The sequence below is a fragment of the Phlebotomus papatasi genome, chromosome 1 (assembly GCF_024763615.1).
Source record: "Phlebotomus papatasi isolate M1 chromosome 1, Ppap_2.1, whole genome shotgun sequence".
NCBI lineage: Eukaryota > Metazoa > Arthropoda > Insecta > Diptera > Psychodidae > Phlebotomus > Phlebotomus papatasi.
Genome location: NC_077222.1, coordinates 19,455,602 through 19,481,940, shown reverse-complemented (window position 1 = coordinate 19,481,940; position 26,339 = coordinate 19,455,602). Strand labels below are relative to the sequence as shown.

Genomic DNA, 26,339 nt, shown 5'->3' with positions numbered 1-26,339 from the left:
TGATCTCATCGATTAATCAGAAGCCGAGATAATCGATGTTGTTTGTTTCTGAACTCGTTTTTTCGACCAGAGCGCCACAAGTGTTCATTTTTTGAACTTCAAACTTATATCAAAAATTATTGTATTTTGTGAGACTTTCCATTTAAAACCCAAATTTAAGTGTCCTGGTCGAGTAGAAGCAGTCAAATTGGCATCTGAGTGCTTTCAATGCCATACTCAAGTTCTTGGAACCACTTTGCCTCTTTTCCTACAATCACGTGCTGTGGACTTTCTTTGCCGTCTTCTTAAAAGTCGTCAGCCTGGTTATCTGACGGAGTTCCTAGTGCCGGGTCCTTCTGTTAGGTCTTCGTGCCTCGCCGTGCAGAGATCGGGGAGCCGCATTCTTCACAATGCCCTCTTTGTTGAGGGAGTTATTCTCTGGAATGAACTTCCTAGAGAAGAGAAACGGCGGCTTATCCAAACCTTTTTGGCGCCGTAGTCTTGCTTTCTTACTTTGATTTTTTTTTCTCGTTTTCTGGTCAGGAAGATTTTTTTTCTCTTTAATGATGCAGATGGCTTATACAACCTGAGAAGGAGTTTTTCACCGTTTTACTCTGGAGTAGGTTGGTCACCAACACTCAGACGCCGGTGGGCGCAATAGAATACTTCCTGACCACATTCATTTATTTATTTATTTGTTTATTATTTATATGTATCTCTGGAATTTTTTTGTGTATTAAGCTTTCAAGAGTGCAAGCTCAAAAGCAATATATTGAATAAATCTAAATCTAAATCTAAATTTATTATGGGAAAAGTCAATTTTTTCATACTTAAACGACAAAATCGGACAGATCGCATTATCTGATCGAAAAATAATGTATGAACAGACATAAATGTCTTCTACAATTATGTCGAAGTAATCATCAAGATCGGTTAAGCACGTGTCGAGATAATTGAGGTTATGTGATATTGAAATTGGTTTCTCGAGTGTGGCGCCCCTGGTGTTGGCCCCACGAAGTTCAAATGTTTTAGAAAGTTGTAGAATTTTACGAGATCTTTCGTTTGAGTCCTCACTCATCAAAATCGGTCAAACAGAAACAGAGATATGATTTTTAAATTTCGTGAACTTTGACCTGTCATATCTCCGGTTTTAATATAACCATAGCGAACCCACGCCACTTTTTGGAAACGCCATAGACTAGACTACAACACTCTAAAATTTGATTAACTTCCACAGTGGCGTTTTTGAGAAAAAATAGTTTGAATCCTTAGATCGCTCCTCGAATTCATAAAAAATAACCATAAATTATTAGTTTATTTGTTTTAATATATTTTTAATTAATAAAATAAATTATAAATTATTAGACCTGACTGTTTTTAGGGTCCAAAAAATGTTGTCAAGATTATGCTAAATGGAACCATTGAACTCGGTCAGAGGAGTACCCTTGAAAAGTGCTTTTGGTAAATTTCATTGCGAAATTTTTAGAATTACGGTTAAAAAAAAACGTTTTTTTTTTTAAAGGAAAAACAATTTCTGTGAAGGTATAGGGTAAGTGTGCCAAATTCCGGCCAGCTTGAAATTCCGGCCACATTTTTTGTTCCTCAAATTTCCATGAATTTTCAGTTTTTGCATCCTCTAGAGATTATACAATGCAAAAAATAACAAAAAATATCGCTTCGACGTGCAAGATGATCTAAAAAATGCATTGGAAGAATTCCAATGAAGAATGGAAGAATTCCAACTATGAGAATGAAGGTGGCCGGAATAGGCCACCAATGCTATGTCTACATTTTTATTCATTTTAAAATGTATTAAGAATGTTTTTTAGAGAAAATAAAGACGATAAACTGTCTAAAGGTTCCAAACAACACTCCTTTTAAAAAACTAACAAAAAAATCAATTTGTATTAAAAATATTACATTTCAATCTTGAGACTTTGGCGCTTGCATGCAACTATGCCGAAATTTGGCACACTTACCCTAATAAACCCAATGATTGATCTCGGTCATAGGACCCGATAAAAGTATTCTGTGTGAATTTTACTGTAAAAAAAGTTTTAGACCAAAAAGTGGTGTTCAGATTTATATCATAATATCTTTTTCTTTACATTCTTTACAAAATACAATAAAAAACTATGGTCTAGGTTTAAGGTGTTGTTAACTTATAAAATTGATATTGTATGTATAGCAATTCCAAGTAATAACCCGACTTTCAAAAGATTTAAAAGTGCTTTTTGAATTTAAATTTCCTTAGAAATGTCTCTAAATTACTGAGGCCGAAAAAAGTTTTAAGAATATTACTTTTAATTCTTACAGATTTTCACAAGACGATATCGACTGATCCATTCGAAACTCGGTTTCAAAGTATCAATATTTACAGAAAAGTAATTTGAAATTGGATAATTTAAAGTCAAAATGTAATTAGATTCACCAATATGGTCTACAAGATTGAAGAATTGTAGCTTTTACATATTTTTTTTTTAATTCTAAGAAGACAAAAATCAACACTTATTTTAAAACAACCTCAAGCAATAATGTCTTATTTGAGAAAATTCTTAGAATCTACAATTGCAACATTAACTTTTATCGCTATATTCTTGTTTTAATTTGAAAAGATAAAGTCGGAGTGGTCGGAGTCTCAGAAGAAAACTATCTTGTTTTGTAAAATAAAATAAATATAAAACTCGTATATTTTTGTTTAATAAGGATATAGCATTTAGTATATGAAAGGAATTGTATAAAAGAGAACCGTCTCGACGGAGAGCAATGGTTCAAATGATGATAGAATTCTAAGAGAAATTCCCAAGTGGGTGTTCTGGCTCTTTTTGTCCGCACGACTGAATCAAGAAGGTTTGTACAAGAACTGCGTGCAACACCCGGAGATGATTGAAAATCATGCGCAACACACGAAATACTCCAACAACTGTTGCTTCCAGGTTCCATCATCGTGGATACATAAAGGCCAGTTCGAGCGCCACTTCTTTTAAACACTGTCTAGTCGTAGGACAAAAACCACAACATCCATCCGCACCCGAAGATCTTGTCCACTCCTTTTAGTCATTTCAATTCAAAATCAAATACTTTCCCATCCGCGAGAGAATTTGATCAGTATTTTTGTTTCTTCTGCTTCATTTAAACCCGCAAAGAACTGAGAACAATTTTTTTTTTAATTTTTGAGAAGAACATTCTCACTGTTTGAACACTTTGGTGAAATCTGTTAAAATTGCTGTGCAAGGAAAATCAATTTTCCAATTAAAATTGAAGTGACTGATAAGCAGGACAATAAAACAGTGGTGGAAAGTGCAAGAAAATAGAAATTTCAGGAACTGCGACAAGAGACTGCAGTTGGTGAACAAATCAACAATTTCAATTAAATAAGGTAAAGCTCTATCAATCATTTAAGTGAATCAGAGAACAATAATCCTCAGAAGATTTCGGACCAGTTATTGCAAGGAATTTTCTATAAATGTTTAATTTTTCGGCAGAATAAATCCTACTCACGTCCTTCTGGATTGATGGGATTGATGTGCGTGGAATTTTGTAATATAAAATGGGAAATGAAATAGACTCAATATCGTAAAAATGTGTCTTATAGCACTAAGAAATTCCTACAGACCTCTTGGTATCTCTCAAAGGGCATTTTCACTCCCACAATAAGATGCAGACTTTTGAATATAATAGTCAATTTTAAAATATCTCAGAAATAGAATTTTATTTTATTCAATGTACAATCATTTGAAGAATGTTCCACCCTCACATTCAAGGAGAACATAATCCTTCGCGAAAAAATTAAAAGCTTTCTTCTACACTAAAGTGCAGCATCTTATGGCAGCAAAACAATTTTCTCGGAGTAAATGGATTAATAATTTCATACAGTGTTGCAAGAGAAACTTGCATGTAAAGTAATTAAAATTTATAATTAATTCACATAGTTACTTTAATAACATGAGCAACACCTGGCTCATATTGTCAAGAAATGGAGGAACTCTACCTCTATCCAATTATCAAAACTATTCAAAGAACAAATTTTCTGTGATAATTGTTATCTCCATCGAAGACAAACAAACTTTTGTACCCTATATCAAAAATATTATATTAAAACACAGGGATTACTGGACTTAGAACTACCCAAATTCCTTCCCCAAAAATAGAGACAATTTTGTGAATAAAATAAGTTTCACGGTACCTTCCAAATGCGAATATAATTTAAAATCACCCAGCGAGAAAATTTATTCAATTTTCCCACAAATCCGCTTTATATGAAAATTCGTAGTATTTTATTTGGTTAGATAACATAAATATTTGCAAGAAATGACAGAGAGTATAAATTCATTAGCATCAAAGGGTTGAAAAACGCAATTAAGACTCTTGTGATGTCTTTTGCAATTTTATTCACCTCAAGTAATATTGGAGATGGACCTTCACGGTCAGATGTTGTGTGGGTGTTAAAAAGATAGGGAAGTGTATCACATTTCCAATTAAACTTGCGTGCTAACCACAAAGTTAGGAAAGTGAGGAAATGAAAAGTCATTCTCACAGGGAATTCCAGTGAAAAAAAGGTTATACATTGGCGTAAATATAAAACTCAATTTATCTCTCATTCATTTGACCACCTCGAGCAAATTTTATTATGCACTGTACCATCTTTGAATCATCACCATCACGAAAGCCATCCCCCTTTCGTAAAGGTTTGACGTGAATTCGTAATTGCAACGTCGCAATGAAAATCTCACAGAAGTACCTCTAATTTAAGTCATTCAGTAGGGCAATGACTTTTTTTTGCTATGTTCTGCTATACATTCAAAATTCTGGGAATTATGTCTCAGAGTGTCATCCAGAAATTTGAGTTTATTAAACTTCAATGTAAGATTATCTAAATTGCTTTTATTATATCAAAGCTGAAAATATTAACATCTTAATTTGAATATACTTGACTTTCAAGTCGAACTTTTAATTTAATCTGATATAAGTAATAAAATGTATATTGGCACGAAAGTATTAACCAAGTGCTGTATACAGTTTCATTCAATATCCTTATGTTTCATATCGCTCCTTGGAAATTACAAGGGGCCATCTCTATCTGAGCCATTTTTCAGGAGACGACATTAAAGATTCAATTTGTTCTAAATAATTATCTTAATTTAATGACTCAACAAAAGCAATTTATTTGTTCTTTATTGGTCTGAGTATTAATATAAACATTAAAATTTTCATACTTTTTCATTTCAAAATAATGTTTTTTATGAGTTAACTCTTTGTCATTCTAAATTATGCCCAAATTTTACTGAAATTAGAATGACAAGGGATCAAATTGCTTGAGTTAGTCCCTTGTTTCACAAAAATTTGAACGATTTATATAACTTGTGCCCCTTTACTTCAAATAAAATTGCGCAAACAATCAGAAAGAGTAAAATTTTGAAAAATATTTCTAATCTAATAATGAAATTTAATGATTTATATCATCTTAAAATTTATTAAATTCTCTTTCTAAGTGCGTTAAAATCTCAAAATCACCAAAAAGTGAGTTGGCCCCTTGTAATTTCCAAGGAGCGATATGTAATTTAATTGAAACTGTATGGTTTCTTCAAATGTTATATCACACAAAAGCTTGTTTATTTGATAGATTTTATTATATACTAGAGTTTATACTTAAAATATAAATTTCAATCAAGGAGTACCAAAGGTACCAAGGGCCTAGGGAAAAGTGGGCACCTTTGAAATTGGGATTTTTCCCCTATGTTATTCCCCTATGCACCTATTTAGTTCTGATGAGGTTCCTTGCTTCCAAGGAAGGAACTTCCACGATCGGTACAAGTTCCCAGAGATCCCAGAGATTCCCAGGTTTACAACAATTCTTTAAGATCAAATAGAAGAGAATTTAATTTTGAAGCTTTATTCAGTCGATAAACTTTTTCCTAATCTCTCGGACCATTTTGAAGAAATTGTAAAAATGAAAACTAGAAAAAAACGCGCTTCAAAGTTTTGGATGATCACCCAAACTCTTATGCCGAAAATAGACACAGGCTGATCCTGGAGAATACTCAGCTCGAAAAATTTGGCGGTAAAGGATCAGCCCAAACTATCATACACTGAGGATTTTGGATCATGGATTAGCGTTTACGTTTACAGTTCTGTCTCTCTATATGCACACTCTCTATATGCACAGCTTTTGTATCGGTTGCATTCAAAATCAATTTGTTTACATTTTGACAAAGTAATAAAGAAAATTATTTTCTTGGTAACTAATTTTTCTCGTTTTTAATTATCTTAATTTTATTTTTTCTGTCTCATATTATAGTTAAAATAACACGGGAAATTCTAGAACAATAAAAAAATAATAATTTATTAAAAGCAGGAGAAAAACCGTTGGGAATTTCAAAAAAAGTTGTGCATATTCAGAGAGAGAACTGTCAAAAAAGTACCCAAACTGTGCATATAGCGAGACAGCACTGTATATTAAATCTCCACACTTTGATTGCTGAAAGACTTCTTAAGTGCAATATCAATGGATTTTTCATACAGACAGGAGTACTCTGACCTTTACATTACTCCAATCTTAATGCATTTTAAGATGTTACAACATTGCGTACCATTACTCTCCATGTTTTTTCACCCAATTGACATTTCGAACAGCACCCAAAAACACCCAAAGTGAAGCTTTTTATTTTCAGCACTGGCGCTGATGTCGCCTAATCCCCGTAATTTCACTAGACATCGTGAATTTAGAAGATCAGCCTGATCCTCCAAATTTTAAGCTGATCCCTGAGCGTATAGACACCAATCCTCATTTTTCGATCTGATCCCTAAATCGATCCCTGTGTCTATTTTGGGCTTTACAAATCTGCTCAGCGCTCTTTTGCTATCGCCCTTGCATATACGAAAGTACTTCGAATTGGCTTCTGAAATTTTTATGGTAATTCTTAAATGTTTATCCATCTATGTAACCAATAAAAAATATAGAACTTAATTAATTAATCGTATTATGTAGGGCCATTAAATGTTCAAGAAACAGTTTGTCCTAATTATTTTAAATAAAATAACTTGAACTGATTTTTTTTAAATAAAATAAGAAGTTGAGAAGGGTGCTAAATAAACAAGTTGAAAAATGTGAAATAAATAAGTACACTCTCCTTAAGTTCGAGCAGTAAAATAAAGATTGAAAAATTTAAAATTCAATTTCAAGGAAGAGAAGGTTAAGTTCCATCGGAAATTTTTATCTGTAATTCTCACAAATTTGATCGTTTCTGTCTATAAATAAATAATATTGGTTCTTATTGTTTTCTTTACACTAAGAAAAAACCTAAAAAGTTAAAACAACTCTATGGCAGAGTTGAATTAACTCTACGAATATAGATGTAATTGTTACTCTTTTTCGTTGTAAATTTTAGTACATATAGAGTTGAAACAACTCTTCGTGCGAGTTGAATTCATTCGTCGGATATCGATGTAATTATTACTCTTTTTCGATGTAAAATTTCATCTCGACTGAAGTATATGCTTAAGTGTTTTCGTTTTAAGAATATACTTCAGTCAAGAAGATTTTCGCGTGGCAAAGTTCATATGGAACATCAACCAGATATATGCCTAATAGTGTATCATGAAGACATGTGCGTGCATCATACGTGATATTTCGCTCGGAATATAGGGAACTTGAGATCAAGAAAATATTAATAAAGAAAATAATAAAATAAAAAAAATATAAAATTGCAAAATCTATCCATTTTGGGATTTGAAAGAGTTATTTTAACTCTAAAAAAGATTATTTTTAACATCTAGAACGCGTTATTTTAACTCTTATAACGAGTAATTTTTAGTCTTAAAAAGAGTTCTTTACACTCTTTTATCATGTAATTTTTAGGAAAAAAAGTTAAAACAACTCTTCCGAATATTACACCTAAATAGAAGTAAAATCAACCCTAAAATATAGTTAATCGAAAATCACAACGAAAAAGAGTCAAATCAACATCGATTCGAGTAAGTTTTATTCGATTATTTTTCTGAGTGTACCGATACTTTTTCAATTTAACGAGTTCTAATTTCATTCGTAATTTTTATCAAAAATAGGAATGTTTAAGTAAAATTTGTAGGGGAGACAGGAGTAGATTTAGCCACCAAATGAAATTTTTCATTGCATATAATTTGTACAAAAAATGTTTGTATGTGGCTGATAAATATTTCAATGAATAGTAAGGGAAGTAATATAGAATAAAGAGTGGTTTCCTTAACATTCCTTCGCAGGCAACCTAGGGGGAACTGGGGTAGTAGTAAACAGGGGTAGTTGTAAACACTGTGATTTTTTCACTAATTTTAAGACTCCAGAGCATAAAACCCATAAACATTCATAGATACCATGGGGATATATGTCCACAGATGAATTGCTCAATAAAATCCTAATACTTTAAAAATAAAAATCAATTTTCCCGACAATGTTGATATTTCGATTATTTTAGGTCATTTGGATTTCCACCTGGAAATTAAAAACTGTGTAAAATAATCGAAATGTAGCAATACCAGTTCTTTCCTACATCTTTTATGATTATATTAATGCATTTACTAGAGAAATTGAGATTCTCATTATTTTAAAAGAATTAATAATTGGTCAGAAAACAGCATTTGGGGTAAATGTAAACAGGCAATTTACCCGTAATTGTAGATGTCGCGAGTGTAGAATGAATGGCAAAATATTTTGTATTCTTCTTCTTCATTTCATTCGCTTCACAGCTGCATCTCATGGTGGAAAATTTTTCGTTGTGTTCAATATGAAGTCACATGATGTAAAAATATGGGGAAAATCCATTGAAAAATTTCTGTGATTTGCGTGCTTTTAGTTTTCTTGCTGTTGTAATTATTCTTTGTAAAAAGTGTAGTGATTTTTTGAAAAATAAACATAAACAGTCTTTATATATCTCTTAAGTAATTAAAATAATTGAAAGTGGTTCCAAGTTAATTTGAAGGATGGAAAAAGGGTGTTTACATCCTGCCCAGAAAGTGTTTACTTCTACCCCAGGTATTTTGTGAAAAGAGAAAAATGCACAGTGACACAAATTTTATTTTTATGGAAAACTCATTTGTTTTTCAGCATCCGCATTACCCTCGATGAATTGCCTATACCCAAGAGTAAAACATGAACTAAGAAATATTTTCCAAAAAATCACTGTGTGTTTAGAAAATCACCTCAAATTCGCATCTATTGAAAATGTTTACATGTGCCCCAGTCTCTCCTATAACATAACACTATCTAATACTAAACGTAGCTAATTCAATCCCGGTCTCCCCTACCTCCTTTTTTAATAAAATAATAAATCATTGGAGTAGCTAGCTTTTAGATATTTTCCTATTATTAATTTTCTAACTCTACAATACAGCATTTTTTATTTATTAATTTTCCTACGAAAACAATCTAACAATCTCAAGTCGACTGTTACAAGAAGCAATCATTTACTTAAACAGAAGCTTATTTTTCATAGTAATATCAAGAGTAATATTGCTTATTTTTTAAAGTTGATAATGAATGATTTTAAGTCATCAGTGCATGCATATTTGAAAATGCATTCCAATAAAAGAGTTGTTTAGATGAGTGATAGTCTTATTCATGTGGAAATTTTAAATTTATTACGGTAACCACTCAATCCAATGCGAGTCATATCAGAACTCATCCTCAAAATGCGAATATTTTCCACACTACCACACGTTGAATGTCCTGGTAAAAAATTCAAAGCAAATGATAAAGGTATTTCAGAGTAGGGGATGCATGTTGAACATCCCCCTAAAAGAAGTAAAGACTATGATGCAGGGAATTTATATGGAATGTAAATGTGATCGCTTCACAAAATATTTCATCATGGTATTCTGTTTCAACACAACTATGGTTTAGTACTTGTAGTATCATGTAAATTTATTGTGATGTATTTTACGCTTGAAACCCCTTTTCATCCATAACACTATTCATATTCTTTAAAAGACCACCCACATTCTCTGGCCCCTTCAGAATGATGATGATGTTTAACGTTATAAATAGTGAATTCGCAATAGCATAAGGTTATACCTAAACAATATGGCAAAATAATTACGACATAGAATAGAGACATCTTCCTATTTCGAGTTAGGTAATGGTTTCAGGGAAAATTGATGGAGTCTTGAAGATGACATGTAGTTTCTCTCACTTGGCATTTCACCACTTGACTTCAGAACCTTACCTTTATGTAGTTAACTATCAAAGAAATACCTAATTTCCCAAAATCCAAGTTTGCCTACCATTTTCTCATTCCGTATAACGCACCTAAATTTGATTTGCTAAATTTAAAATGTTTACGTCAAACTTCCCAGAAACTTTTCCTTCAGGTGTGCTTAACGCAATAATATTCATCCAGTAGGTTTGCATTGAATTCGACCACCATTCCCCACAAGAAAGAGATCAAAACAGCCACAATAAATGCAATTACGCTTATCACTCTTCACGTATAACACCCTCCACAAAGAAACTCCAGCCACACCGTAAAACAATGAAAAACAATTTCCTCTTTCAGCAATATGTACCAGCATACAAACAAAAGATCCCACTCACCTTATTCCATGCTGTCCACTCATAAAAAGGAGCATAACATGTAAATATTTTTTTTAGATTCCTTCACAATTTCCTCCTTTTTTCCCACAACCATGAATATAAATTTGATTTTGAACCAAAATTTACTTATGGAAAATTGCCTCCAAAGCCTAAAAGATTGCAAACATATTAATTTTCAGCAAGAATCGAAAAGCAAACTTCAATAAATTTCTCAGATTAAATATTTATATGTGCCGCTTAACCTTTGGCTATTTATTTGCCATCAAATTTGATTTTAGTTCCAAACTAACTATCATATTTACAAAATGTGATCACAGAAATATAATTACCCATATTTGACTAAAAAGCGTAATCATAATTGATTTTGTGTTAAATACCAATTTAATGCATTTAAAATTTTTATTGAAAATATTGCCAGTGATTTTAGGTAGACTGTAATATAGTGTGGACGTAAAAGTTTAGTTGTTATTGTTAAATGTTTGCTTAACAAAATATCATCACGATTTGCATTCTGCGACAAATTGTTATGCATACAACAATAATAATTTTATCCCTTATAAATTTTATGTAGATTATTACTGGGTACATTAAATATTCACTAATAGTTGCTACATACTTGTTGCATATAGTTAAATAAAAGAAATCAAATTGATTGATATGGGATAAATTTCGTATTTTTCACTAGCAAAAATGAAATTACCTCTCTTCCAAAAAAAAAACTAATTTACAAAATAAAGATGTGCATTTCTGCAATTTTCAAAGTTTAAGGAAAAGCGGGAAAAGCTCATCAAAGATTAAGTTTCAAATATCTCTCTGACATTTGATTGATTTTCTTCAATATTTTTTGACTAAAAATAAATGAAATTATACACCATTTTAATTGCTTTTCCTAACTTCTTTTTTATCTATTTTCATCTTGAGGGAACTCAATGGCTTTATTTTAACCAGAACAGTTTTCACTATGACTAAAAAATAAATAACCAAGTAGGGGAAACCTTTGCAGCTTCGTAATGTTGCAGCTTCATAAAAGACGATTTTTTTTCTATTTTACTAAATGAACTTAACCCATGCCCATATATTCTAATAGCTCGCCCAATCACATTTCCTGGAAAAGTTGGGAGCCTGGGCCTTTTCACCTAGATTCAAGAAGTGATAATAAAAAATGGCTCTAGAATTATAATTTTGATGTGTATTATTTGGGTATAAAAGATTCCCCAGAAAAACTATGCAAGCCATTGTGAAGATGTGTTGACCTTAAGGCAGACCTAGGACAAGGTGGCTGAATCGAATTCAGGATCTTGCCTTGCAGCGCCTTGGGATTGATCATAAACACACAATAGACATAAGCGGTTGAAAATGATGATAATGATGATGATATTTTATGTATTTTTTATATTTCAAGTACCTTTACGGAAAAACTACTATTACAAGTTACAAAGGCTTTATCGAGGTTAATATTTACGTAAGAATCTTTTTCTTGAAATAGGACTGTTTTTGTAAAAAATTTACAAACTTTACTACTTTGACAGCTCGGGAATGTCGAACTTTTGCAGCCTTGGAAAAGTATTAGTTAAAATGGTTAAAAATTCTGAACATACTTTAGATTTCACTCCCAAATCTTACAGCCTAGTTATTCTCGAAGATCAGCCTTAGAGTATTAGACCCTTAAGCGGTCTTCATACTACAGGCTTCCTGAAAGCCTCAAAATCTTAAATAGCGAGCAATTTTCTTACTTTTTGAGAATCAAATAGGTTATTTAATTAATAATCTGATCATAAGTTAAATTTTTCCAAAAATCGTGATTGATAAGAAATTAGAACAGTTTTGCCATATAGGGGAAAGCTTTGATCGTTCGCACATACGGTACCTTCAAACACTTCGTATTTCTTCCGTATTCATTTATGAATCTTGCCTATGGCTATATATTTCAATAGATAGTCTTAAATCCCACCTTTCCTGAAAAATTGGGAGTCTAATTCTTTTTTCCTAGTTTCAGGAAGCAAAAATTTAAAAAAAAAGGCCCAAAATTGTAATTTTGATGTTTAATACTTCATACTCCCTCCGTTCCGAAATAAGTCGTACGTTTGGGAAAAAACTAGGGATTAAGGAATGGTTTCAGAGAATGTTTTTGTTATTTGCAAATATCTTAAGTATGAACTATCCTCCATGTTCAGGGATAATATGGTCATCCTATCACGATGGTAAGTTGAGGAATCGATATGTTGAAGTTGTCCATTTTTCACGTTTTTTTCAAAGAGCTCCGGTGGATAGTTAATTACTAAAAAATGGACTGTGATTAACATTACAGGCTAGAATTTGTTCTAAATTTTTAGTATGCACAAGTAGAACTCAACAGTTATTACCGATATCACATTTTTTATTGCTCAAATTTTGCAGAATGAGCAATAAAAAGAACATCCTTTTTTATGTCTTTAAATATCTGGATGCAAAATGGTGAGAGATAGGGACTTGGGACCTTCAGCGGACCCCCATAAGTTGACCCTGGGACAATTTATATGTTTCTCTAAAACATATCCAGAATTGAAGAAATAAATCGCACGATGTGTTTTCGAGCAATACCAAAAACCATGATTTTGGAGGGGAAGGGAAGGAGTGGGGGCAAAATAAAGGACATATTAATGGTCCCAGGGTCAACTTATGGGGGGGTTCTCCGAAGGTCCTAAGTCTGTATCTCTCACCATTCTGCACCTATTTTAGATTGAAAATAAAACGCCAAAAATGAGATATTTTTAAGACATTCGTTCCTCAACATACTATCAAGACTGGACCTCAATTTTAGTTCTGGACATTAGCAATAGTTACCAACAAACTTTCCCTTAATCCCAATTTTTCCCAAACGTATGACTTATTTCGGAACAAAAATTTTTCCCAAACGTACGACTTATTTCGGAACGGAGGGAGTACGATTTTGCACAATTAATATCACTTTTCTGAAAAACGACTATCACAGAAGGTAGAGGAGTTAATCGGGTTTATTATTTATGTAAAAACCTTTTTGGCTGAAGAAGGTCGCTTTTGTGGGTGGAAGAAATTTCACAAACTTGACTCAGATTCATCGATCGCACATAGAAGACATTGCTTCTTCGCACATTTTCCAGGAAACTTCATTTTAGATGCGATCCCTCAAATTCACATCTATTGTAATCTACCGATTTGATCCACCACTAAAAAATAAAACTTAAAAATCTTAAAGTTATTGATAAACAATAAGCAATTTTACTCAAATAGGTCGCAGTTGAGTAATTTTTAAGCAATTTTGCATTTCTTTGATGTAAAAATATTTTTCAAGCTTGCACAAACTGAATCTGCAATGAAAGAATCACATCTATAATAAGCTCACACAGTTTAGAACTAGTTTTTGAGAATCTTTGACATAACCTCACTTTTGTATTGTTTTTCATGTCAAAGAAAAAAATTTGTCCGTGAGAGACTGTTTTGTAAAAATTTTGGCCTATTCATCCTCTGAAGCTCAATCTCTGTGCAGTATCCCGATTCCTGTAGCTGTAGGGACAGAGAAATCTTCAATAATGCGCATTCAAGCGTTTTTGAGCATATCCGTAGAGAAATGGTGGAATCTTATGCGGTCTTCTCGCTTGCAAAGTTTTAGTCAATTTTTAGCTTAAAAAACTTATTGATTCGTGTAAATTTGGTGATATTTGGACTTTTCAAGAAAGCATTCACCAGATTTACCGTTTCCATAGTGAAGTTCCCATAGAATCAAGCAAAAAATGGTTTTTAGTGTCATGAAAATATGTCTTAGAAAAGTTCCAAAAAAGTGATATTAAAACGTTTTAATCCTTACAAAAACGATTTAATCAAGTAGATTAGAGTTTCCTTCAAACAATGATGTGTGACATTTAGTGTCCGGCGCAAAATTTAAGGCAAAAATAGGGTGTGCAATGATGACGTGAATCGTGTGCGAAGATGGAAACTTGATTGAACTTTCGCACAAATCGCCATTAAATTTTCATTTTCCTTTAGAGGAAAATCTGAGGATTTCCTGGGATTGTCTGAGGTGGGATTATGAACCCTATAAGTAAGAGATTTTTTTGGGATAGTTTGGAGAATCGATACGGTTTGCATGGTAGTCAGAAAAAATCACTGAACTTGAACATCATTTTTGTGTGCGAAAGTTCAAAGCCTCCCCCTAGTCTTATCTGAAGCCCATATTACACTAGCAATATTTTCTGTTCCTCATGCAAGGCACTGTTTTCTCCGCGTGGTAGTGCTGACAACTCTTCCGAATTTTTAATTCTCAAGTTTTTAGTCTAAAAGATGTGCCAAATTACAAAAAAAATCATTTTGTGAAACAATCTGTAATTCAATTGCAAAATTGTCCGCAAATTTAACACATTGAAATTGTTATAATGCCAATTTTAAGACACTTTGGTAAATTGTTCCAAAATTGTCCATCCACTTAATGTTCTAATTAAAATACGCTGTACTATTGATTTGCATGAATTAATCAAATACCCAATTGAATTGGTTACAGGAATCCCACGGAAAGTGCTAATTTGTTCGAGAGTATTGGTAACAGGATAGTGCACAAAACTCTATTCAAATCATGAGTGACATATCCTCAGATTAGTCATATTACCAAATACGCCAATAATCCTCGCCTTATTTATTGATTTGCCTTAATATATTGGGCAAATTGAATGAGAATGTCCCAGCCACTCAACACGTTTGGTCAGGGAGTGGAGGTTTCGGGGGTAAATCAATCCGTGGCAAAACACTTGCACTGACCAAAAAGGGCACTCTTAGTTAATTTATCGGCTGAGACTGGGTCATCTCATCAGGCGGAAGCAGCTGGGATTTACAAACGGAACAGGGTCGTTCACATTGAGGGCATTTAGAGTCAGAATAGTGCTTCAGGTTAGTCTTGGCGCCATTTTTTTGTTCTTTGAAGCTTTGACTCATCACTTTTTTTCAGTCCTACGCATTCCCTAAAGAGACTTTTGGGGTCAGAAGCTGCGAAGTATGAGATTAAATTGAAACTCGGCACGAGATGAGCTTGCAAAAAAGCACTGCTCCTGTTCTTTTTGTTAGCCGCACGTACAATTTTTTTCACTTTACTGCCATCATCACTGATGTTATCATTGCGCTTGATATCGCCTTGGGAATCTCCAAAACAAAGTCCCTGATTTTGGTGAGGGGTGTGGGTCCGATTTACGCACAAGAAGTCTTTCCTTTGCCATATGTATAGGGTGGAATTCCTTCTTATTTGCCATTTGCGGAAATGAAATTTATTTTACCCAAATTTCCTGTTTGTGTCTATATTGTGCTCTAGTTTTGACTACATGTTAGTATTGATGGAACACATAGTACAGGATATTCGATAGTTTTGCATCGAACAGTCACACTTTATGGATTTCAGCATCACATTTTATCAAATTCTTTCATTTATTTATGTGAATAAATTTGTTGAGCTCATATTAAACCTTAGAGGACCAATGGGTCACTGGTGACCCAAAAACAAAATCAAAATACCAAAAACCCATTTGTACTCAAAAAGATTAAGCTTTCAACTTATCAAGTTTCCAAAGACCTTTCATATGAATCCAAATTCATCCTAGTCAGTTAATAGTCTCCACCCCGACTAAAGAAAAGATTCTAAATTAAAAAAAAAAAATTAAAAAGAAAATTAGAGAAAAAGGTTTTACGCTTGGTATTCGATCAATGATTAAACTTTGGACAGTAACTAAACAGATTTTGTTCTGATGTTATCTTTTTTATAATTCTTGCACCACGTTTCAGAACTTTATGTCTATAGAAGGACCCGTTAAGGTCCAAAACATAGCATAGGGTGGAGTAACCACTTATCGCCATGTTTAGGAAAAAGAGGAATTAATTTTATTATATCTTTTGAACTCTTATTACAAAATAACTCAAATTTAACATAAAACTACTCAGATGCATTAACTTTTGATTCGTGAAAACAATAGTCTTAGAATTTAACGCTGGACTACTTAAAAACTAATTTTTATTAACAATGTAAAAATAACCACTTCGTCGCCACTTTTCACCACTTTTCGCCACTTTTGTAACCACTTCTCGCCACCCACTTGAAAAGGTCCAAACTTGATTATTTTAGCAATGTTATAAAAAGAATATATTCAGCATTTCTTTTCCCTCATGATCACCTCATTTTTACTCACTTTAAACGATTTTTCTTCACTTTTATTTGAGGAATCGAATTATAGGTCTATTGCAGAAAGTAAACAATGCAGATTTGACAATTGACAATCTACGAAGTGAAGTTAGCGTCGCCTATTGAAAAGAGATGGCAAAAGGTGGTAAAATCATTCCAATATATTACCACTTTTCGCCATGTCTCATTTTTATATAAAAATAATATAAAATGAAATATTAATTAACTAAATACATATTTTAAAAGTATTCCACAAGTGTAATTAAATATTCAATGGACAAATTATTGATCCAAAAAGGTATTTTTTGCTTGATGAAAATTTGATGGCACTTACTTTATTTGGTAAGAAATATTGGATTCGATGCACTTGCTAAAAATATTACTCTAAAAAATGCTCAAAATCGTAAATCCAAAACGAATAATTATTATTTTTCGACTCTATACGTAGCAGCAGTAAAAATACAAAAAAACTTTGCGGCTCATTTATTTCACAAATCGCGAAAAATAGCGATTTCAATATAAGTGGCGAAAAGTGGGGCACTGGCGAAATGTGGTGATTCCACTCTAGGGGTACTAAAGCAAGAAAGAATCAGATGCAAATATACGTGTTCTATCTGTCTAAGACAAAAAAGTATGAATGAAAGACGATTCATATTTTAATATATTGACATCTTCAACTATTTAGCCAAATAGTAGGGTATGATTGATATGATTAATTTATTAATCATATAGAGATATATAGTGAGTAATAGGTAAAGCAACTGGTGTGATGAGTTGATTTGAAAAATTCCGGTGATCACCAGTGAGATTCTTCTTCACCTTAATGGACTCTACACACTAGAAGCAATTTCTTTAAAAAAAAAAGTCTTTTTAAAGAAAATTTCTCCTATCCTTGTAGGAAGAAACGTCAGAATTTTTTTTAAAAAAATGACAATTTTTAACAAAAATTACTTCTAGTGTGTAGACACCATAAGACTAAAACACCTTTTTACACTTACCCAGAGTTTTCGGTCCGGATAGTGAGTGTCAAAAATTTATTGCCTAATGTATATTCGAAAGACCAGGTGAAAAAATGATAGAACAAATTACTTTTTCAAATTTCTCTTTTGACAAATGAGTTTCCTGCACTCTTTAGATCTTATTTATGTATTTCAAAAAATTAATTAATTTTTTTCATATAAAAAATAATTGTTTTCCGAAGGTTGATCATTTTCGATGCGCCAAAAGTTTGTTGCCTGATTTGAATAAGTAAATCACAATGGTCAAAAACATGCAACCAACCTAATGTAATCTAGTTATATTTTGAATTCATGTTATTTATGAGACAAAGCCTGGATTTGCACATTTATCTGTGTTTTGATAATTTATAATTTAAGTTTAAAAAAAAGGAAGTTAAAAGAAGTTAAAATATGGGAAATCATTCACAGATGCCGAAACGAATCTGTGACGTCAATTTCTATATTTTATGGAAAATCAGGACAGGGTATAGGGTCAAATGAACACCTCTTTGAAAGGGAACCCCTATTGACTCTTTTGTCAAAATGTTCAAATTTATTTAATGTATCTAATAAAATGTAAGTAATATAACGTTTTTTCGGTGATATACCTTTTACTATAAACAGAGATGTTCAAATTTCATATCCCAAGTGGTACTGAGTAGGGTGTTAATAGGTTCTGACGCGAATTCTTAAAGTGTCAATAGGGTAAGTGTGCCAAATTTCGGCATAGTTGCATATAAGCACCGAAATCCTAAGTTTGAAATGCAATATTTTTAATTCATATTGATATTTTTTGTTATTTCCTTTTCGGGAAGGTTGTGTGGAACCTTGAAAACAACTGTGAAATTTTACCTGAAATTTAAAGATTGATTCACTATTAACATAAACAGAAACAATCTTTAATGAAAACTAATCAATTTTCATGAAAAACATCGAATGAAAACCTCTTGCACTTAACCACAAATCGTAAGACTGCTAGAAACACAATAGATTTGTCACATTTCTTGTAAGATTCTTTCCACACTGAGTTTTTACAACGCAATTTAAATTCAAATTATACCTAAAATTTAACGGTCTTTGTGTTAATACATCCTAAAATGAATAAATATTTAAAAGCAAAATGAATTCATTGACTATTCGAAGATAACATATATAATTTTAATTAATTTATTTTCATGGCCGAAATTACACTCAAAGTGGCCGAAATTTGGCACACTTCCCCTAGGTGTTCCTTTCACCCTACATAACTTTATTCTAAATTTGTGGTAATGAGGCATGAGTACATTCAGAAAAGCTACTGACTGGTAGACCCAGTGATTCGACACAGAGGGTTGATAACTGCATTATATGTATCTGTGATAATGACTCCATGATATCTGCTTCAAAAATTCAAAGGCAGTTGATTACAAATGGTCGCTTGGCTTGCCTATGGCGTCACCGATTCCCCCTAAAATGGCTAATAAGGAGTAACTTGACCCTAAACGTTACTAGAAAAAGCCGTGACGAAAGATAATGACGGTGAAATAATTAAAACCAGTGTTCCTGAGCAAACTCAATGGAAAATTGAAGATCAAATGGGTTGTGAGACATTCTTTCAATCATCCACCAGACCATCCCTCTTTAGTGGCCAAACTTCCCCATACTTTAATATCCGACTGCCGGCAATTAAGCGGAACTTTTATTATGCTCTCAGCTCTTTTTCTCCCCATTTCAACATCTTGCAAAATTAACATATTCCTTAATGTACTGCGACCCCATCTAATACTCTTCACTGATGCTTTTGCACTCCTGTCACTCCTAGCTATCACCCCCACAGTGAATTGGCTTTCTTAAGTTTGTGCGAGATTGATAAGATGTCAAGTTTTCCATATCTCTCTATACAGCTCCACAAGTGATTTTTCTTAAGAAAATGATCATCTGTGTCCTTCCTCCGTGACGTCATATACTTGGTCCATTTCTTTCGTATGGATTTGCTAATCCCCAGAGCATATACCATAAGAACATAGATAAATTGCGTCACTAACACGAGCATAAAAGGGCGTTAATCCTATGAGTAATTTGGCATTTTTGGACAACAATTCACATTGTGCCAGATTTAGAATCAGTATTATGTTTCACATAAAAACTTCCTTATTCACTGTATTGTCAATATATCAGAAAATTTATCTCTAATTAATTCATAAGATATTACTTAATTAAGCAAAGTTTTTAAGTAAATGCCTCCAGACAACTTCTGCAACAATTTGAGTATTCTCTTCTAGAAAATTGAAACTTGTTCAACTTGAATAACATCAATTACAACGATCAGAGATTTTATAACAAGAACCTAAGTAGAACAGAACATATCCTTTCAGTGATGCTGCAAAAAATTATTCAATTCACCTAATATATTCCGATAATGACTTTCAAAAATTCCATTAACCGTGTAAACAGACGGAATTTCCACGGGAATTCCCACGAGCAAATGGTAAATTTGCTATACAAGCGCCCTCTGCAAAAGTGCACGAAACTGCCCGAATGTCTTGAAATATTTTGAATTTCAAATGGAAATTTTCCGTTGGAGGGTGAAATATTCAATTTTCTAAAATGGAAAAAAGCTATCTCGCTCGAGATAGCTTTTTGCTTCCGGAGAATTCCGAAAATTTAATTTGGAGTGTTTTTAAGCAAATAATATATGAAAAAACATGTAAAATCTCCTGTAGTGATCAAAACATTGATTTTAAAAGCAAATTTGAAATCGAATAATAATACTATAATAATTTTGAAAGGATTAGTGTTTCTGGATTGAATTAAATATTCATCAATAACATTTCAGAAGAGGTTTAAATGATTGGAAAGGCAGATTCAAAATTTATCTTTTTCAATAAATCGCATTATTGAAAAATGTAAAGAATATAATAATTTAGATAAGAAAATACAAAGAATAATAAGAACTGTCGAAGTTGACTGATGAAAGTTACAGCCAGAAACCATATTAAACTGCCTTTTCGGATATAAAATATTACTTCAATATTTTTTATTGTTTACTTTTTTTTTGGAAATAAAATTTTAAAATATTTTACAGTCTTCTTGTTTTTTAAAACAATTTGTATTCAATTATTATACAATTAACTAATTTTTGTAAACATCTCTGTTCCGAATGAATTGACTGCTTGGTCACCCAGGGATATTTTATACATTTTCTTCCAACACTTTATAAAATTTTAAATTATCAGCACTACAATTAAACGAAAATTAATCAATAGGTCCTATCAGCAAAGATATCCAAAGCCTGTCGTTGATTTATCCACTTTAATTGGGGGTTTTTGACAAGATATTTACGCTATAACAACATTTCTAATCATTTCTCGAGAAATTTTAAAAGATTTTCCATGAAATGTATTAATAGATAATATTACTAATATCCTTGTGGTATAATAAAGCCACTTTAATAAAATAAAGTACGTAAAATATCTTCTAAATACACATTCCGTTATTTATATTCGGAAAAAAACAAAATTTGAAATTCAAATCTTCGGAGCATTTTTGTGTTGCGCTTGAAGTCCACCAGAGGCGCATAGAGCGGATGGTAAAACTTTGACAGTTCAATATGGGAATTTCCATCCGGAATTCCCGTCCGGAATGAAATATTTCGTGGGAATTCCCGTGGGAATTCCGTCTGTTTACACGGTAAAAAAGAGTCTGAGATTTTTCCAAGGATTTTACCTATCATTATCCCAATTTTCAAACACGTTTGTTTAAAAAGAAAAAAGTCTCAGAAGAAAGATGATTGAAGTGAGCAAAAAACTGAATAACTGAGAATGAAGGATCTAAAAAATTTAAATATAAAACAATGTTTTTTCTTCAATATTATGGGTGAAAATTTTCCTTATTCATTTACTCTGTCCCCTCTCCCCATCTTCATCTGCAAACAATACAGTCGGATAGTCTTTCTTTTATGGTGGGCGAAATTTCACGGGATTTTTACCCCATCATTTTCCCATCGAAACTTTTCTATGAGCAAAAATATTAATTGACTTATTATGAGAGTGAGACAGCGGATAAAGTAAACATCAATTACGATCGTCATCATCGACAGAAGGGAGATAAGTTGTAGGATAAAGTTTTCCCACACAAATACCACAAGATTGAAAAACATTTCGGAAGCTCTCAATAGAAGATTATTGTCTTTTCCGTTGAAAGTACTTAGGGAGCTTTACTGATTTTGTAGCACACTGTCATTATTAACCATTTTAAACACTGAAATGAGTTTCATGATACTTTGAGCAGTAAGATAATTTTGGTGGTGAACAATGGCAAATATTTGTACGAGGAAAATTTCTATTAGTTTAGGAGTTGCAGTAAATCTTTCTATATTTTCTGCCCTAAAGGCTCATTTATAGTCATGTATTTGATACGAAATATTGAAAAATATTCTACTGAGTTTTTGATTCACTCTGCCTTGCTTTAGGGTAAAGGCTCATAATTTTGTCTATTCTGCTTATAAGCATCGATGTTCCAAGTTTGAAGTGCGATATTTTCAATACTAATTGACTTTTTTTGTTACTCTCTTTTCAGAAGGGTTGATTAGGAACTTGGCAAGCTATTTATCGTCTTATTTTTACTAAAATTGTTTTAATACGTTTAAAAATGAATTGATATGTAGAGGTGAACTTGGCTCTTATTTTGGACAACTTGGTTATTAATTTGGACAACTTGGCTGTAAATTTGGACAGCTAATCCGTCTAAGAACACTTTGCCATAAAAAACCATATCCCTAGTTATCTCTTCATTTTCCCTGAAATTTTCGTATTTTCCCCATAAATTCTTAAGTATCCTTCAAATCCATAGCAATGATGCTTTACAGAAATATTCTTCTTAAAAAATGAGACAGGGTAACTGACGATCAAAGAGTCAAAAAGGCATGGTTATCAAGGAAATTCTAATTAAATATTTCTGAGATATTTTAAAGTGAGAAATTTAATGAAGTATTTTTATTCAACTTATTCTATGATATTGGTGTCAAAGGATGATTTGTAAAAGGGAACTCAAGGAAGACATCTCTAGAACGAACCATCCCTATCTCTTCACTTTTCCTGAAATTTTCCAGTTTTCTTTAAAAATCTTTAAATTTTTTTTTTTCTGAAATATCCTTTCAATTTACGAAGGCTTTGCCTGAGATGAGGGTCGAAGGAACACCTCTTCGACAGGGAACCCACATTGCACTTTCGTCAAAATGTTGAATTTTTTAATAAATGTAATAAAATTGCAAGTAATATGATGTTTTTTCTATAATGTACTTTTTTCTATAAAGAGAGTTGTTCAAATTGCATATTCCAAATGGTAGAGATTAGACAGGGTGTCAGTAGATGCTGTCATGAGTTCTTAAAGTGTCAACAGTTGTTCCTTTCACCATATCTCCCTCACCAGAACATATTCCATGAAGAAAGAGATAGGGTAACTGACGATCATCGGGTCAAAAAATGCATCGTTATCAAGATTTTATTAATGAAAATGTTGGGATTTAAGTTTTTTACTAAATAAAACTTAATTTTGTTGATGACCAAAATATAATATTTCAATGACTAAACTTAACATTTAATTGCTTATCTCTTTACTGCTTTTTTCGATAAAATCAATTTAAAAATTCTTAGTTAAGCATAAGTTATTTTCTTTAGCCTGTAAAGCTTTTAAATATTTCCAGAAATTAAAAAAAAATAAATCTTAGGTTGGTCTAAGAATATTAAATACGAACGAAAGAATAATAATAATAAATACTTTAAACGATCGAAATCACGTAAACTAATTTCGATATTATTTATAAAAAACTTTAAATTTTTTAAAAATTAACTTTATTCAAAATTGAAATATTTCGAGAATTAAAGATGGGGAAAGTACTCTCCCTTCGAACGTTCATGCCTTCGAATAATGTGAATTTTCTTTTAGTTTTCCTAAAATACAGTGAATGTCAATAGTTTGTTGCCTAATGCATGTTTGAGAAAACAACTGAAAAAAATGATAGAAAAAAATGCTTTTTCAAATTTTTCTTTTTGCAGGTGAGTTCCCTGTAATCTGTAGATATTATTTATATTTTTCAAAAAAAAAATTTATTTCATATCAAAAATAATTGTTTGTAGCTTTTTCTGAATGTACTCGTACCTCTTTACCATAAATTTTGAATATTTTATATATACAATACATTGACACGATTTTCCATTAAATTTGACGACTGATGACGTAGATTCATTCTGATAGTATCTCTAGACAATTTCCCACCTTTTAACTTTTTGTAATTTGCCATTTTAACCTAAATTATGAATTATTAAAAAAAACAGATTATTTCTTGTTATTTATCATCACTCTTATACACATATATTTACCATTGACAACCTTAAAAATGTACAAATCCACCATTTGCCTCTTAAATGACATAAACTCAAAATATAGCAGGTTAATTTTAAGGTAGTTGTATGTTTTTGACCATTTTAAATTAGTTTTTTAAATGAAGCAACAAACTTTTGATTTTTCAAAAATGACCAACATTTGGAAAACAATTATTTTTGATATGAAATAATTTTTTTTTTTTGAAAAATATAAATAATATCTACAGATTACAGGGAACTCATATGCCAAAAGAAAAATTTGAAAAAGTATTTTTTTTCTATTATTTTTTTCACTTGATTTCTGAAACATGCATTAGGCAACAAACTATTGACACCCACTGTACTTACACAATTCTATTAAATAGGGGAATATAGGCATGGTTCGCACAGAGTGAACCTTGAAACGATGCGAATTTTCTCTTTGTTTCCAAAGAGCTGACCTAACATTTCTTATCTCGTTTCATGTGTTTAATAATGATCTAACTTATGGCTAAGAAATGACGAACTAGCTCTTCGCAAAAGAAGAGAAAAGTTGCGTTGTTTGAAAGTTCACTCTGTTCGCACAGAGCCTATTCCTATTAGTTGGCTTATCATCAATTGTTGATAATTCCGTGATAATTTAGTGTAAGTCTCTTACGGAAACTAAAAGAAATTCACATTATTCGAAGGCATGAACGTTCGAAGGGAGAGCACTTTCCCCTAACATTTATTACGGAAATTTTATGTTTTTTTTTAATTCATTTACTCAGAGCTTTGTAAAAATATCTAAAAAATTCGAGAAAGAAAAATAGAATTATATGGGACAATATTTAAAAAAAAAACGCATTTTTACACATCAAATTTTTTTATGAAATCATAAAACTACTATTGTAAAAGTGATATTCAAAATCGCGTAAACTAAAAGAGCTTCTATTGGTAGTCAATTAATAAAAACGTTCTGAAAAGAATATACAGTGCTATAAACTTATTAAAGAGGATCAAGTGCAACTTTTTCAAAGATGAATGATGTATCAACATTTTAAAAAATCCTACTTGGGATAAAAGAAACCTAATATTAGTAGTGGATCTTTTTTTTTGGAAAATATTATTTTTATACTTTCAAAAGTTATCATGCCCTGTCTTGACAATTTGAGCTCAAATATCATGACAGGACGCACGTAAATTCGTTATCTACGTCTTTTTTCTTGTATTTGAGTGGATCCCTTAAACAACTTTCTCTCAGTAATTTTGTTATTTCCTTCCAAATTGGGATTGCTTGTCAAAGGGTAACTAACTAAATCAATTCGAAAAAAGGTTCAATTCGATAATACATTTGATAGATTCTTAAATTATCAAATTTAATTTCGAAAGTCATAGTACTATAATGTACATAATCAAATTAATTAACCATAACATGATATTTTTATAAAGCTTCACAAAAAATAAACTTTCCGTATCGAAATTTAAAAACTTTTCATATTATTAATTACTTCATTTTTCCTTGTATTCTACAGTTTTAATGAAAATTATTTGTCGAGGAATCATATTATGAGTCCATAAATATTGAGAGACTTTCAAATTGCATAACATTCAACAAACTTTTGAGATTGCTCTCTAAAAATGGCAACCATTCTATAGAATTTTCATTGGGATAGGGACCAGTGGAATTCATTAGGATTGTTTTCACAAGCTTCATTTAATGACTAAAAATTAAACTTTACTATTTATGCTTGAAAATGAATTTTCACTTCTGTTTTCTCATGTTGCCCATGTTGCCTTTCATAGAAAATTAACATCAACAGGTGGGTGAGAGGTGTAACAATTTCAAAAAGCAGTAAAAGAAAATCAACGTAAAAGTTTAACATTGGCCCCTTTTATCACACCCTCAATTTCCCAGCCACTTGACTTTCTTTAACACTTTTTCGTCACATCAATTGTTGCTATTTATGTTATTCGTGTCTGAAGGGAAAAAAAATTCACAACTCAAGGGTCACATAAATCTGTCATTGATGATAAAATCGATTACATGTGTATCTTCATTAAAAGAGTGATATGAACTTTTCCCATGGGAAAATATGCCCATAATGTACAATATTCACTTTGTTGGTCCTCTTTTTATGATTGAGCTCTTTGTAACCAGTGAGTTCGATAGTAACCATCCCCCTTTTCATATCAGACAATTTCTGCCTCGAATGAATTTTAATATCAAAGTCAAATGGCATTTCTTTATTGGCTCACTGAGGGAGAAAGAATATGATTTTGCTGATTTATGACACGAAAGGAGA

The 26,339-nt window shown here is 31.8% G+C and overlaps 1 protein-coding gene across 1 annotated transcript in view; it reads left to right on the top strand.

Annotated features, from left to right (window-relative positions):
* Positions 1-2,957: 2,957 nt before the first annotated feature.
* The window catches only part of LOC129798126 (allatostatin-A), a 60,724-nt gene continuing 37,342 nt past the window's right edge, over positions 2,958-26,339 (top strand). Inside the window, exon 1 of the mRNA XM_055841114.1 lies at positions 2,958-3,358. The gene's annotated coding sequence lies outside the window, so the exon portion shown is untranslated. The remainder of the gene's footprint in view (positions 3,359-26,339) is intronic.